Genomic DNA, 5688 nt, shown 5'->3' with positions numbered 1-5688 from the left:
TAAAAAAAAAAAAAAAAATAGAAATTCAATTTAATGTATGACTAATAATACTAATAAATTTTTTAAAAATTAAAAAAAATATATTATATGAATATTTAAATTCTTTGTAATTACTACAGAATATTTACTTTATATTACAAAAGTAAAATAATTTCTAATTTCTCTATGTATTTTTATAAAATTCTAATATATATATGTTGCTGTATATATATATATATATATATGAAATATACGTGATTTATGTATTATTAATGTGCAGATGATCTGACTTATGAGTCTCCTTAGGATTTTTCAACTTTTTTAATAAATAATTATTTTACCTAACTTTATTTTATTTTAATTTGAACAGATGGGGACAGAGAGAGAGAGAGAGATGGAAAGTGAGAAAGCAAGTTGCCAGGTCTAGGACTCAAACCACAATCGGCCATGTGGGAATCCAGCACCCTTAACCACTATGCCACTTGCCAGCCCCTGACTTTTCAACTTTTTAATGGTGCAAAAGTAATGCACATTCATTAGAAGTGGTACCCATACATCTAAATATTTTTCACTTTTAGCATAGTATTCAATAAATTACATGAGCTATTCAACACTTCTTTATAAAATAGATTTTGTGTGAGGTGATTCTACCCAACTGTAGGCTAATTTAATTGTCTTGAGCTCATTTAAGTTAGGGTAGACCAAGCTATTATATTCAGTGCAGTCGGAGTGGTAAATACATTTTTAACTTATTTTGTACTGACCAAACATCATGATCTGCATTAGAAGTCAAGGCGCGTTAGAATTAAACATCACAAAATTATATCAATGTGTTTTTCCGATTCTATTTTTATTTTCTCAGTCACTTTCCTCCTGTGCAATTTTTAGAGTTTTATGTAACCCAATTAGTACATCTCTTCCTCTGTGATTTCTTAATTGTTTCAAAACTTAGATAATTATCACTGTCAAAATAATAATCCAATTAGACCTCAATTTTATTTTGTGCTTGTTCTTCTACACTTATCTTGTGTCTGTTTTTGTGACTCTCTTTATCAGTTCTGTCAAGTAGAACTTGTGATGATAGACATGTCCTGTATCTGCACTATCTGACACAGAGCTTACGGGCCTAGTGTGCCTATAGTGCCCTCAAAATGAGACCAATAGAGCAGTGTTACCATTCTCGGTCATAATTAGAATATTTACAGTGTATAAACATGGGTGATTTATAACAAGGACATACTTTATATTCTCCTTTGCAATAGAAATAAAGTTACATAGGACTATTCACATACCAATTATACCCTTTAAATCTATATAGACTGGTACAATTTTACGTTTTCCTCCATTCTCTAAAATGTACTGGAACATATAGGATGCCTTATATTGAATGGTATGGGACGAGTGTTCTATTTATTGGATATATGCTGCTATGTAATTACAAATATGAAACTGCTTTAAAATCAAAATATGCCTTTATTTCTCAAGAAGGTTTTTGCTAGAGGGCACATGTGCTTGCCAGAGAGACAGAGAGAAATACACAGAAAATGAGAAATCACCCTCAGTGGGGGAGAGGGGAGAGGTGTTCAGAACACAATCCCTTTTCCATTTTCCTCTCAAGGCTTTGGGCATGCATGCATAAGCACATGAGTTTCAAGACACCAGGTCTGGAACTAGAACCACAAGCTAGTGGGAGTCCAGTGCCTTAACCACTATATCACCTGCTGGCCCCCAAATATGTATTTATATGTGTTTGTGTTTAAATATATTTATACACACAAAATACAATACTGTATATTTTATGTACAGATGTATGTATGCATGTGTGCCTGTGTGCGTTTCAAAATACAAGAATAGATACTTTTTTTTTTTAAAGGTTGTTACCATAAGACATTTGCACTCACCAGAGAGAGAGAAGAATGCATAGAGAAGGACAGTGAGAAATCATCCCCAAGGAGGATGGCTATGCCATAATTTCTGTTCCTCTATTCTCCCAGGAATTTGGGCACAGATGTACACATGCCCAGTGTGATTTTCAAGCCTCCAGGCCTTGGTCTGGGACTTTAATCCCAGTGACCATGTAGGAGTCCAGCACCTTGACCACCATGCCACCAGTTGGCCCCTATACAGAGACTTCTTAACAATCCAAACATTTCAGAAGAACAGAACAATCCAGATAATATTTTACAAAAATGAACAATTAAAAGTGGAGAGTCTCCTGAAGTGGGCACCAAGCATAATATCCCGGTGAAGTGTCCAGCCATATATACTTAAGGAGTTGGAACGGTCAAATATTCCAACAGAAGAGCAATCTGCATACCTAATTGTCCTATCCCAGTAGATAAAACCTCGAAATGAATGTACTAATTGTAATGAATCAGTAATCAGATGCAGAAAGGAAAATACAAAATAAGAAAAGAAATTCGTTATTAAAACTAGGAATCTCCCTGCTTCCACTCTTGCCTTTAACCAAGGTCTTAAAGTACCGCCAGAGGAGAAGGAAGGAGAAGAGATTGTGGTGTGGCCATCTTCTGGGGGTGGGGGGTAGGGTAGGTGGGGGATGGTGGTGATTTCTCGCTATCTCTCTCTGTCTCTCTCTGTCTTTCTGGCAAGCGCACGCTCCCTATAGCAAAAACCTCTCAAAAAAAAAAAAAAAAAAGTGTCCCAAACTTGACAGAACTTTAGATAGGTTTCCCTTTTCTTAGAGCATTTACACCTTAGGAAGCTTAGAATGATAAAGTTATTTCCCACTCAGTTCAGATGTAAATGTTGTTGAAAGTCTCTTATCAGGTTTACAATCAAGAATGTCTTCCTCAAGGACCTGGTAGCCATTCCGGTTACATGTAATCATCTAGAGAGATGGTATCTCTGTCTCCCAGTTTCTGTTTGAGGGTTAGCCTAACTTCTAACTGTACCTCTCTCTCCTGCATTGCATCTCCCTTCCAGGAGGTTTTCCATGATACAGTGATAGCAGCAGAAGTTGTCCCCTCTGGCTTTCTTTACTTTCCTCTTAGACATAAAAGGCTCTATTCCTTCTAGCTCTTGGTTACTGATATAATCAAACTGGCGGTTACTGAGGTAACCCTCATCATAAAGCTCCTTTGGCAATAACAAGTTTGTCACTTGAAGATGTGGGGACATTGCTGCTTATTTTAGGCTGTGTTGCAGCACAAATATCACTGACACTGTCCCTCCTACTAAATCTCATTAGGCAGCTATATGATCCCTAGTTTTTTCCCACCTCCCCAGGGCTCTTTGCCTGGAAAATGAATTATAGGCCCCTTTTCTTTAGAAACCATCAACTTTATTTTGATATTGTTATATCAGAGGAATCTTTAATCTATTTATTTATTTATTTATTTGAGAGAGATTTTTGGTATAGGTCCATGTGCTCACTGAAGGGACAGAGGCAGAGATAGAGATACAGAAAGCAAGAAATCACCCCACTGGGGGGATGGCCATCCCACAATTCCCTCTCCTCCAGTCTCCTCTCAGGATTTTGGGCACACATGCGTATGCACTAAGCCACCAGGTTGGGACTCGAAGCACGGTCAACTACATGGGAGTCCAGTGACATAACCATTACACCACCCACTGTTCTCACTCTATCTCTTTTCCCTCTCAGCAACTGAGTTTAATTAAGCTTAGTTTTTCTTTTAAAGTTTATAATATTTTTTTTCTGACCATTACATTTAATTTAGGAAGTTTATAATTTTTTAATTTATTTTGCAAGCAACGAGGATAGTGAGGTATAACATCTATAACATAGTCTTGATCCCATAACCTACCTCCAGTCTTCCAGTCAGTACAAGATCATGAGTAACATGTGGCTGGTATACTCAGGGAGGTCTCTAGACTTGAACCAGGAACTTTCTCATATGAACTTGCCTCACAGAGCATCACATTCTGCCATTATGCCATAGTCTGATTCCTGAGAATAACTACTTCTATTATATGCCTTTATCCACAAACACTCCCTACCATAATATCCACGGTGGAGACTAGAACACTTTCACATATTCTTATCAGTACTTTCTCTGGCTCAATACATCTGAGAAAGGGAAGAGACTATAAGCGTAGGAGTTGGGAGCGTGTGAAGTGGGAAGGAAATAATCATGAGGGAAAAAGAAAGCTGTTCTTCTCCCTGTTTATACAATATTCTACCCAGCATATGATCTTAGATCATTTTATGACTAGAAAGAAAACTTTAATTCACATATAATAACTGAAAGTTAAAAAATAATATTTATGGGAGTCTATTGTTTTGAACTAGTTTCCTGCACTAGGCCCTGAAAGACTAGATCAAATCCAAAATGGAGTCACTCATGTTACGTGAAGCAGAGAAATCACCAATGGACCACATTTTCCTGAAATCAGGTGATTCACAGTAGCCAATCGGAAAGACCCCAGTCAGCCTGAATTAGCATAAAGTTTCTTAACCTGATGTTATCCTCTCTGTATTTTTAAAATACTATTTTCTTAATTCTACCTTACCAAAACCAACCATGCTGCTTATTCAGCAGACCACTCAATTAGTTATTTAGAACGAGACATTGCCTGATTCTAGAATTGCAAATCAGTCATTAGATCTTTAAACAATTGCAAATTTTTCTTGTTAAAGTTTCTTTCTTCGATGAGTGAGACAGAGATAGCCAACACTCACGAAAGACTCTTGATCCTATGATATCCCACCAGCCTTAGCCAGCCCTGGATCACGAGTAAATGGATCACGAGTATACACATGTCTTGGAGTATACTCAAAGACATCTCCCCACATGAACTGAGAACATTCTCATGGGGGCCAGACTCACTGTCATGTTTTACGTTAGTGCCATTGTCTAGTCCCCAGTAAATCTGACTTAACAAAATCACTCAATAGTTATTTAATTTTTTTTTTTTTTTTTTATTAAACGAATGATCTCCATTGCACTTAGCAGGTCTGTGAAAATAGATTCCCTCATTAAAAACATAAAGCCCAGAAAGATGTGAGAATGGAGACTTCTGCTTTGTGTTATCTCTCTGTCTCTCAACAATATGAGACCTACATTTATATTTGAGCAAACTAGCACTTTGTTTATAGGAATAAACCACTCTAATGACCCTCTTTGTTACTTAAAGATAAATTGAAGATTGTATTATGAAATGTACAGTTTCAGGACAATAAAGATTAAATTGCTCGGCATTATAATGTAAAGAATTGTTCTCATTGTGGAAGGAATTTGATCCTTGCATTTTATATATTCTTAATCTAAAGTTATCCAGAGGAAAATTCAAAATAGCCACTGGACAATGAAAGGCAAGGGATAAAAAGCTTATAACAGGACTAGGTGGTGGTAGAAATCTAATGTAACTGAACCCATGTGGGAAGGTCCAAGGATTATGTCCCGGGATCTTCCTGTACACACTGGGCATTTGCACTTGCCCATAATTCAGGCTGGCTGGGGTGGATCATGGCATAAGGATTCTGTTGGAGATCTTCATGGAAGTAACAAGTAAATAAACTTAAAAAGAAAAAAAAAAAAGAAATAAAATTGATATCCTCATTCCAAATGAGAATCTAAACAATACACTTGAGAAACTCAACCTGTGGAGACAGTCCATGGTGAATATCTCAGACTTTTCAAGTAGAATGCATAAGAAGTTCAAATACATTGTCAATATTATCTTGGTTATAGTGGAAGAGGCTATGGCCAGAATGAATAGTCAGATTAA

This window comes from Tupaia chinensis, unplaced genomic scaffold, assembly GCF_000334495.1.
Source record: "Tupaia chinensis unplaced genomic scaffold, TupChi_1.0 Scaffold139190_1, whole genome shotgun sequence".
Lineage (NCBI taxonomy): Eukaryota > Metazoa > Chordata > Mammalia > Scandentia > Tupaiidae > Tupaia > Tupaia belangeri.
This window is presented reverse-complemented; position numbering follows the sequence as displayed.